This window comes from Pieris brassicae, chromosome 7 (genome assembly GCF_905147105.1).
Source record: "Pieris brassicae chromosome 7, ilPieBrab1.1, whole genome shotgun sequence".
NCBI lineage: Eukaryota > Metazoa > Arthropoda > Insecta > Lepidoptera > Pieridae > Pieris > Pieris brassicae.
In genome coordinates this window covers 10061797-10073703 of record NC_059671.1, presented here as the reverse complement: position 1 = coordinate 10073703, position 11907 = coordinate 10061797, and the positions used below count along the sequence as shown (strand labels likewise).

The following is an 11907-nucleotide window of genomic DNA, read 5'->3' as shown; positions in this document are numbered from 1 at the left end:
ATCTAAAAACAAGATGCGTGTAGGATTTTACGGTAATACGCGGGGCAAAGCTAAATTGTGTTGTTTCAATTGATATATATATATGCATACATATACCATATATATATATATATATATATATATATATATATATATATGGTATATGTATATATATATATATATATATGGTATATGTATGTTATGATTTTACAAAGATGTATGTTTGAGATTTCAGAAATTATTGTTTTAATTACGTGACTGTTTGCAACAGGGGATTAATCATATGAAACGATTATTATTTCTGTAGTAATCAAATCCGGGACTAGTACGTTACATTAACTAGGATAAAAAACTCTGTCTTCGGCTTATTGGTATTTAGAATTTTTGCAACTATTAACTATTTAATCAAGAAAATAATAATGAGTTATAATCATAAAAAATAGTTTAGAAAAATAACGTCTTTCAAATGAATTCTGTAAGACATTCCAAAAACTAGTTGCAAAAAGTAGGAGCTTATCGATTTAAAAATCTACTTTAAAATCATTTCATATGAAAGTAATAATAGATTAACCAAATGCCTTATAAACATTGTAAAAGCAGGAGCAAAAAGTGTAAGAAAAATTTTACGACCGACTGGTTTCAGGAAATAAATTTAGCCAATAAATACTACGTAAACACTAAAGTGATCGTGTTTCTAATGCAGGTGAGCTAGGGCTGTCACCCGTCGCATTCCAGAAAATACTAAGATGAGATACAATGCTAACTAGTTACTTATACTTAGGAAATAAAATAAATAATAAGCCTTTATTCATCCAAATCTTATTGACATATTTTTAACAAAAATGGATATGAATAAATCCTGGCGAAAGACCTCCTCCAATGTTTTCCACCTACCCTTTCGATCCCGTCGGCCCATCGCTCTATTGGTCTGCCACTGTTTCTTTTTCCTTTTGGATCAGTCCATCTGTCATCTGTATAACGGCCCATCTCCATAAAGTTATAGGGCTTTTTACTGTAGGGTACTATTTCTGCTAAATTTAAAGAAATCTTACTTGAGGACGAGGACGAGATAGCATATCTGCAAAATAATTTGTTCGCCTTGTAGAATATTATATTTTCCATTCATATGGTTGCAATTGCAGCGCCAATCTTGCTAAACAGCCTGTAAGTGTTTTTAAGTTCACAAGCCATTTTAATGGTTGACGGTCTGTTATAGTTAAAAACTTCGCTCCTTCAATATATCCTCTAAATTTAGATACCGCCCAGAAGACAAAAGTTTCTTTTTCAATCACAGTGTAGTTCTTTTCCGCTTTTCTACTAGCATATTCTACAACATGTTCATTATTGTCCGTCCCCTGCAATAAATTTGCTCCAATACTACAGTTACTTGCACCAATTTTTAAGGTAAATGATTCATCATTGAAGTAGTTAATGCTTCTTCAGTAGTAAATTGAATGCATTTGATCATTATCCCATACTCAATTCGCATTTTTCTTTGTAAGAAGGTTCGATCCCCGGCTGTGCACCAATAGATTTTCTTTCTATATGCGCATTTAACATTAGCTCGAACGGTAAAGCATAACATCATGAGGAACCCGGCCTTAAACCCAAAAAGTCAACGGCGTGTGTACACAAAAGGCCACCTATTTGTCTATTGGATTATCAAATGATCATGAAACAGATACAGAAATCTGAGGCCCAGACCTAAAAAGGTTGTAGTGCCATTGATTTATATATTTTGTTATTAACGTTGGGCGTCAGTTGTAAGGGCGTGTTGAAAATAAACTCAATTGTCCTTAAGAAATTGATTTTTGTTCTTCTTGAAAGATACATACAATATGAATATCCAAACTTTGAACCGTAGGGAGGACTCGGGGCATCGCAACCCCTATGTTCACCCTGCTAAGGCTTATCCAAATAATATCTTAAAAAATATCTGAACTAGGAATATATAATGTATAACGAAATATTTACAACCTTACTATATTTATACCTTATATATTTAATATACATAATATATATTTTTAGTTAATTAAGACATTTAAGTGTTTGTCCAAAGTTAAAATTTGTTCTTTATACAATAATTACATCATTTATTTCTTGACATCCCTGAGACGCGCCAAACCATTTGATCAGTACTCTGGCGTGTTCCAATGCGTGCGCGCGCGTCTTATAATATACGACGTTCGTTTTCAAAACGAGTGTTATGTGTTTTGTGTGAACCATTTCATTAAAAGGATTAAAATAACACAGGTAAGTTACAGAAAGTTATTTTTATAATATTGTTATTTTTCCTGTTAGCGTTAATAGCTTCTGAGTTTTATAATTGGAATTTTCAAAACATATAAGTATGTATATAGATAGTATCGTTTGACGGAGGGATGATCAAAAAAATTAAACACTTTCTTTGAGGCTGAGTGCCAACTATCTTTAATCAACAAGAGTTCATAACTAACATGAAATTAGGGATGCCAACTGTAACTTGAGTTTTTTATGGATTCTGAAATAAAAGTGACACATCTGTTACCAATAAAGAATATATGAAGTCGATTGGATATCCTCGGAAATGAGAAAGTTTTATCTCAATTTATGAGTGTGAAAAAGTAAAGGGCTTATTTTGGCTTCAACTATGCGATGATTGCTTACATTTGGTTTGCGCTTTTAATTATTAACTAATATATATATGTTACTAAGAGCAGTGTTGGCCTAGTGGCTTCAGCGTGCGACTCTCGTCCCTAGGTCGTAGGTTCAATCCTCGGCTGTGCACCAATGCACTGTCTTTCTATGTGCGCATTTTAATAAGCTCGAACGGTGAAGGAAAACATCGTTAGGAAACCGGCTTGGCTTAGATCCAACAAGTCGACGGCGTGCGTCAGGCACAGAAGGCTGATCACCTACTTGTCTGTTCGATTAACAAATGATCATGAAACAGATGCAGAAATCTGAGGCCCAGACCTAAAAAGGTTGTAGCGCCATTTATGTATTTTTATGATATATGTTATTATTATATATATATATATGTGTGTCCATGGGCGGCGGTATCACTTAACATCAGGTGAGCCTCCTGCCAGTTTGCCTCCTGTTCTATAAAAAAAAAATGTGTGTGTGTGTGTCTTTATATATGTTACTTAACTTATATTAACTATATAACTGCATTAATGATTAAATTTAACCACAGGTAATCTTACAACTCTTTAAACTTTTGAATACCAGTGTCCCGTTTTTTAATTATTATATATTAAAATGATACGGAGGTCTTCTGTTCAATCCCGGAAAAAGTAAAATTATATACAAACATGTCTTCATATGATAAGCACTTGTACTGACTGTTACTCGAGGTTAATGGTAAAAGAATTTGTGATCAGTAGTTTTTTAGTATATTACAAGCAAATGTTACCGTTATATTAATATAGTATTCGGAAATATATCACATAATATATGAGAAAGTTGTAGAAGCGCTTTATAGGAAGTATCGTACCTAATCATAAAGTGTAACATTACACCGACGCTTCGTTATTTGTATATTATGGGAAACGACTTGATCTTCTGCGTAATTGGAGTATAAAATCATCTATACTTTATATCAATATTAAACAGGCTTACAATAATAAAACCTTTATAAATGATGGGAAATATATATCTTATATGTTGTTACTTTTAATCTGTGAGCACTGTTGGCATAGTGGATTCAGCGTGTGATTGTTATCCTTAATGTTGTAGGTTCGATGTCATTCCTCGGCTGAGCACCAATTTTCTTTCTATGTGCGCTTTTTACATTCGCTCGAATCGTGAGGAAACCGGCTTGCCTTAGACCCATCAAAGTCGACGGCGTGCATCTGGCACAGGAGGCTAATCACCTACTTGCCTATTAGAATTACATAGATCCTGAAGCTGATAAGGAAATCTGGGGCCCAGACCTAAAAAGGTTGCAGCGCCACTTATTTATTTATCATTTTCTTATTGTTAGTTTGTGTTTAAATAGACGTATGTTGCGGACATAGCCTACCCTAGCCCCGGGTTACTTGTTTTTATAAAACAGGGCAAACGGGCAGGAGCCTCACCTGATGTTAAGTGATACCGCCGCCAATGGAAGAAGGCTTTAGGAATTGGTACGCTCTTTTCTTGAAAGAGCCTATGTCGAATTGGTTTGGAAATACCTGGGGCAGCTGGATCCAAATAGTGGTGGTGCGCGGGAGAAACTGCCATAAAACGGCTCAGTTGTGGAGTGGACGTCGAGGCGATACGGTAGGAATTTCTTATTCTGCCTCGACCTCCGATGATGAAACTTTGCTGCAGGTCCAATCCAAACAAAATTACTTGGACAATTTGACAAATACACATTTTCTGTGACTTACAATATCGATTTCTGGGACAAGTCGGTGATCTCAAGATGACATTCACTACACTGGACAAGCCTTTGCGTGTAACTTTTCTCCATCATACTTGCAAATGTTAATTGCTTACAAATGAGCAGTTTTTTGAATAAACAAGTTTTTTAAGTTTTACCCACACTCACAAAACCAATACCTACGAATATATGTTATTAAAAAAATTACCTCTAAACCGGGCCTTGCTGAAGTTTGAAATTGAGTTTATATAATTGATCTTATAGTGGTGAATTGCGAGGTGATCTGGAGCAAAGAATATGCATCTTCCTCAGTCGTGCATGCGTATTCCTCATCCCTCCAAAGAACCTCATATCAAATTTATGGCCTATAAAGAACAAGATAGGATAGATGGACCAGCAGTAAAACTTTATATGGACGGAAGTAAAACCATCTTCATGCTGTTCCGTTTATCAAGTTGAACTGCTATTATTAAAGCAACTCAAAGGATTCTTTGTCACCCAGAAGCAACTTACGAATGTGCACTCGAATGTATTGCGGGTGGTCGTTCTTTCAATCCTCTTGTAGTTGAAATCCGTAAGAAAATAAATAAAGCACGTTTGATCAACAAAATAATTGAACTTTTTTGGGTTAAAGCGCATGCGGGCATGGAGGGGAATGTAAGAACAGACCAACTGGCAAAGAAAACTGTACATCTAGAAGAGGCGTCCCTGTACAATAGATACCGCATATCGCAAAATATAATGTGTGTAGTGTTTATATAGTTTATATCGCTTTATGTATAAAAACTTCCCAAATCGGTTTTTCGGTAAATATATAAAATATGACTTAAGTGAGCCGCAAATACTAGTCACATAGCTCTTGGAGCTTATGAAAATTCAAATTAACTCGAATATGACGTTTTAATCCGTTCAAACTGATATATTTCCAGCTTAACCGATAATATGCACATACCATTGCGTTATAAGTTTTTTGTTGATATCGTGATCGACAGACATTAACAACTGATTGGTTCACTATTTACATGATAAGTCCATAACATACTTTCTGTTTTTTACTTTACTTTTGATAGCTACTTTATCGGATTTGTACACGATTTGAACAGTTTTAAAATTGTATGTATGTATCAACATATTGATAATATAGTGGGTATTGGAGGACACTTCGACTGATTTAATACAGATAGATTTTAAGACACCGTTAGTATAAACATATTTAAAAAAAAACAATATCCTAATAATATTTTGATTCCACTTCGTTCTAAAAGTATTAAGTAGTTTTTCTAGTGACATCGTTGCCATACAATGAGACGCAAACCAAAGCAGATATCGAATCAAAACACAGTAACAAAATTTTGGATATCGTGAAACATAAAAGTATTTACGTCTTTCAAATCAGCCTATAGAGGTGTTTTGCTTAGACATTTGTTATCTCACATAGACACAGGAAATAGTTTTACCTATTTATTTGTAATTATTCTACGGACTGTGTGGCTGGTTAAAACATATACATGATATAACCACTGACCAATATGTTTATAATATACTACTAATTAACAGAAAGAAAGGAATAACATCATTAATTTCAATAAAACCATGTCATCCCTGGAATATATGAACTTATTTATTCGTAAAATACGAATTTGACTTGGTCAAAACGTAGTGTTTCATTCTAAAACGAGGATTTATTAAAATAATGTGGGCGATGAGTGAACAATCGTTTTATTTGGATGAGATAAACACTATGGATTCATAGAAAAAAATTGTTTAGCACTACAAGAAATAAGAAATATATGAAGACTAAGAAAGCATCTAGAAAATACCCTACCTTATAAGGCAGACTAGTTAGTTCATAAATAGTTTTTGCATTACCCTTGGAATTGGATTTTCATCATGCAGATGCCTTACTACGTATTTTGGCATGATTCTAACGTTCCAACAACTAACCCAGACACCGCGTACGCTTAAAACAACTCTCAGCTTCACGCAGTGTATTATACGCATACACACATTCACACATACTTAAGGTCTTATGTACTAAGACTCCTTTTTCTTTAAATTGTTTTAGATATGCAACTTGTACCACGGAATAATTGTAATATTGTGGCCCACAACACAGTAGCTCCCTAGTGTGAGAACTTGCGGTAGATCAATTTGGCCCCAACCATATTTATGAATAAAGTCTAATGATTGTTTATATATATAAAAATGAATCCCTATTTCCTTTGGTCACGGAATCACGCGTGAACTGCTGGACCAATACCGCTAGTTCTTTTTTTGCTATGTTTGATATTGTCAGGAGAAAGTAAAGGAAATATTAAGAGAATTGCGCGGAATATTAGAATACTTAACCACCATATTAAGTAATCTTGACTTTTGCTACCGATAGAAAAAAAATCAGTCAATTTTGTTGTAACGTTTTTGCGTTTGACATAACATTGACAGAATGCGTGCTGGAAATATCGTCAAATGGGATGTAAGAAAACTGAATAACGTTTAAAAGAAATGCTTCGATCGGAGTTAATATTTTCATAAAATATATATAAAATAGTAACAGTCGCTAAATCTTGAAAATCCATGTTTTTCACATGGCGAGTAATATATCGCCTGTTCCCGTGTCGGAATACCAACAAAACTGTTTATATACGCGCCAAAAAACCAAACAAAGAATTTTGTATATCATAAAGCATTAGAATATTAAACACTTCGTTTCTGAATTCTTACTTTAGTAAATTATACCAATTCGAAATCAATCTTTCATAGTTAAGACTGGACAACGTCTGTCGGGTCCGCTAATTATATATAAAAACAAAAAAATCCCAGTAGAGGATCCCTAAGACCCGTAGAGAACAGTGATTAAATGTTTGTGTCATTGTAATCGCAATGAATCATCTCAATCATCAAATACATCGTGTCCATAGCTCTGATGGGCCAGCCCATATTTGCCACAGGGGGTAGACACACAAAAATAAAAATGATACACTCTTAAATACACTCTGTAACAATTAACCAGATTATACAATGCTGGCAATAGGAAACGATAGCCTCTGCATGATAATAACTGTCGTGTATGGAGGTTCTATTTCCTGGCAAAATTTTGCACGTGACAGTACATGTACTACTTATAAAAAGGAGTGAAATGGCACGGATATTTGTAACTGCTTTAGATGCAATCATAATACATTTTTGCAGAGATATCGTTTCGAAAAGATTTCTAAGAAAAAGTTGTTAGTAAGGCTCTTGAGCTGTATTGAATTACATTGTAACACTACCAATAAGTGCTTAACTCATAATTGACTTAAAAATAATTGGCTGGCGTTGACGCCTAACAAGCTCAATACCAAAACAAAACATTTTGATGTATTTCTGTTTTAAATTTTAATAACAAATGCGTATTGGAGTTTGATATTCTAGACGTTGTACAGGGTACACGTGTACAATAGTCATAGTGTATCTCATAGAAACCTGAATTTCACATAAAAAAGGCTGAATATTTATCCGCGTTCATGACCTGTCCAGATAAGATATACTTATAAATAAAATAATGTATTTATTTAATAAATTAGCAACAAATGTCCATTTATGGAAAGTTCCCAGTCATTCAATTTACTTTCAAATGTAAAAGGCAATCTTACATATATACAAATGTAATCACTAATGCTCTTTCGCAATATCAAAGAACATGTTTTGCTGTAATTAGCGAAGCTTCATCATAGTACAATCAGCAGGGCTATTCTGTAAACTCGAACGAATTCAAGTCGATTGAACTGCCTTGCAAATGGCCGAAGAATTGTAGGTGAGGTTATTCTTGAGTCTCGCACTCACTTCATCCCGCGAATTCTAAGGCTATTATCAATCGCTGAGTAATTAAAGTGAGTTTATAGGTGTTTACAAAATACAGAGGCAGACGTTTAAGCCTGTTTTTGTGCTGTTTGATGATTGAAAGCGATATGTTGTATCTAATGAGAAAAATACTAGAAATATATTATTTTAGTAAGAATAAATATTTTATAAACAAACATTATACGACACAAAGTCAAGAGAATATAATAGAATCACAATTAGTCGAATTAAAAATAAAAGATGTAGATTATTAACAACAAATTGTTACACACGATATAATCAGTAAATATCTTAATGGAGAAATAGTACATAAACTAATTTCAATAATTATTAATACTGTATGATAACGTTACATACTAACATTCTTTAGTATTAATTTAATTTGTTCAAATTATGTTCAGAGAGCCTGTCTTTAAGGTTTTACACAAATATAGCATTTTATAAATTGTCGATAAAAATGTTTACAAAATATATTTTAGATTTTTTAATTACGAACGTTAAATTATATGTTTTAAATAAAATAACTTAATAACAGCGTTACAAGTGAAATATTTGATTAATAAAATAATTTAATACAAATACCATAACTGACTATTGGTACCAGATCTTGCACGCTATATTAGTAAACAAAAATAGTTTAAGACAGTAAACAGTAAATATATGAAAAATTTAAGATTAAAATAAGAATATTCTTATAACAGAGATTATTCCAAGCATATTTGTTTTTTTTTGTTTAATATATACACATAATATACAGACATAAGTCGAATGTTAGTTAATAAACCAAATCCGGAAAATTCCATTTACAATTTTATCGCATTTCAGTCATGCAAAACAATTTTAATTAATATATCTCGTCCAGGAAGAATCGACTTTAATAAACCATTAACATGAAACTGCTATCGCGAGGCATCAGACCAGTTCCACTCAACAGCTATTGACAAGATAATATAAACTCTGGTTCTGTATTTCCAATTTTCTTTAACAAATCTTCAATTAAAAGAAAGTATTTTTATAAGTGCGATTATTGAAGAGTAATACATTGTTTTCACGCTTCGTATACTCTACGTATGCTTTTTGTTTCCTTATTTATTTATAAACACTGTATTGCACGTATATCTTTAACAACTAGGAATAACTAAAACTATACTAGCTCATTAGTGTTATTTTTATCTAGCTATCTGGCATTGTCTTACTTTCATTAGTAATCATAACAATCAAATATACAGTATTTATAATTTTCTTAATCTACATAAAAAATTAATTAAAACAAATTTAAAATGTTTGGCCGCTGTGGCAGTGTACGTTTAAGGCTGGCAGCATTTCCTCGCCGTATTGCAATATTTGATGATGATGTCCTTGGAGGGTTTTGGTCTTAATCTTTCGCGGTGACCAGCCGTCTTGAAAAATATAAAAAAACTGAAGAGAAAGTGGGCGGGTCATGTAGCACGCCTTACAGATCACAGGTGAACCAAAGTAGTAACTACATGAAGAGGACCACCAGGCAAACGGTACAGAGGCAGACCTTACGCTCGATGGGCTCGACATCAAAAAAATCTCGGGTCCTCAATAGATGCAAATAGCTCGAGATAGAGAAAGCCGGCAAGCCTTGTAGGAGGCCTTTACCAGAGAGGGCATACATACTAGCTATTACAAATATTTACTTACACATAAGATAACCAGATATTAGTGGATCGGGAAATAATTTAAGGCTTAAAAAAAATAAATAAAAAAAGAAAAAAAATTGCAATGTTTATTTGTTGAGCGAGGAAAGCCCAGCTCAGGAGTAACCGGCACTATCTACCAGGCTCCAACTTAAATCTTTAATTAGCTGTGCAGTTGATCCCCAGGGCCCAAGAGTATCTACTCCAAAGGAAACAAAATCGAATATGGAGGACTCTTATATTTGAGCCGTTTATTATTTTCCATCTATTTTGCGGACGCCCCACCTTTTTTGCCTGTCCGAGGGAGGTGACACGACGCTAACCTGTCCGCAGATGTAGCATTCCATACCAAAGCCCGTCCCATCTTCCAAGCTCATCAGAGATCAAGATCAACGACTTATTGTCTTACTTTGTTATTAAATTGAAATAAAAAAATCCTATTCTCTATATAAATCGCTTAATTCAACGAATCGATGTACAAGTTTCTCTCCAAAGGACACGCGTTGTGGCTTTTAAGATAACCCTATGTAGATTTACGGAAAATGCTTTTGGACTTTCTCACGGACATTTTCACTTCTTCGTTGTGGCCATCCCTAAGCGCCACACTACATGAATTGAAGCGTCTTAGCTTGTGAAAACAGTCTTGCCCCCTTAAATCACTCCCCCCTTAATTCAAGCGGCGGTTAAACAGTCATCTTCTGGATAGGCATGCCCTCTAATAGGCCATATCCCGCTTAACATAATGTGAGATCAAACTGTCCAGTTTGGTATAAAATATATGTTAGTATTGCCTTTTATAGCCCGTCTTCTACTGATGAAACAAACTACGTGCGTTTCTTCTGGACAGCAGAACCCTAAACCGACCATCATCAAGCAGTCCTTGAATAAAGATTTGATTGCGTATTTTACTTAATTGAAGGGAACTTGTCTAACGCTTAATTGTGGTAACATCTGTTCTTTAATTACTAATCAAAGTAAAATCTAAACTTTTCCAACTCATTACCCAAAGTAATACAATATTTATTTACTTTTTTGATGTGGTGATCTCAGTTACGATATACCTTTTATTTTTTTATTAAGTTCTTAATAATGAATGTAATCCAAATTAGTCACTTAAATGTTGTGTAAATAAACGTAAAATCTATCGATACGTATAAATCTTTTGAAAAGCGGCAAAACAATTTCCGTTCTTAAAATAAAAAAGGTAGACAAATTAATATCTTATATACGTGTACAGTATACCAAAGGGATATGGAGCGCTTTTCGGTTGAATATAGTGTAATTAATTCAAATAAGTTAAAGTCCGGCCGGTCACAATGTCCGCCTTTGAGATGACAGATATGGCCCAGTGGGAAAAAAATAATACGTCCACCAGAAACTTGGGAAATTGGAATAAAAGGGATCACGGGGAAGTATTGGAAAATGGGTGGAGACAAGTGGAAGTATTTGAAGAATCAGTCCGTCCGAGGTCGTGTACTGTTAAATGTAATGACATGGACTTAATGTAATCCTGATTATGTAAAACTCGAATACTGGTTATTTTTATTAAAGTTATACTTCTTTTGGCGCGTTAGGGAAATCTGATGAGAGTAAATGTTTACCGTCACAAAAAACCGACACTCTGAAGTTAACTATAGTCAACATTTTAGTTTATTCTATTGTTAGTGTCGTTTTTTCTACAAACGTAAAATACAATTTTTGAAACGATTTTTATCTTTTTACGCCAAAGAAGTATAACATCTAACACGTGTACATAAGTACACACGTGTCTTTTTACGTATAAATGTGTTGATATATCTGAAAAACTTCTAAATAGACTTTGAACGAACCTGAATTGTTCTTGATTCAAATTATATTTTTTAATGTCCGAGTAATTTGTTGAAATTTTTTTGAAGTCATTAAAAAACAAAACTCTTCCATGTATTAATTACATTACATAAAAAGAAACCGCGTTTTCCACGTCAGTCGGCGATTACCATACATTATACAACCCACTTGCCCGCTCTACCTTGCTAATAATTATTAACTCTCTGGAATTCGTTATATTGTCATTAAAACCAAGATTTTAATAGCATT

The 11907-nt window shown here is 33.7% G+C and overlaps 1 protein-coding gene across 1 annotated transcript in view; it reads left to right on the top strand.

The window, feature by feature from the left end:
• The first annotated feature begins 2128 nt into the window (after positions 1-2128).
• The window catches only part of LOC123712162, a 90424-nt gene continuing 80645 nt past the window's right edge, over positions 2129-11907 (top strand). Inside the window, exon 1 of the mRNA XM_045665139.1 lies at positions 2129-2232. The gene's annotated coding sequence lies outside the window, so the exon portion shown is untranslated. The remainder of the gene's footprint in view (positions 2233-11907) is intronic.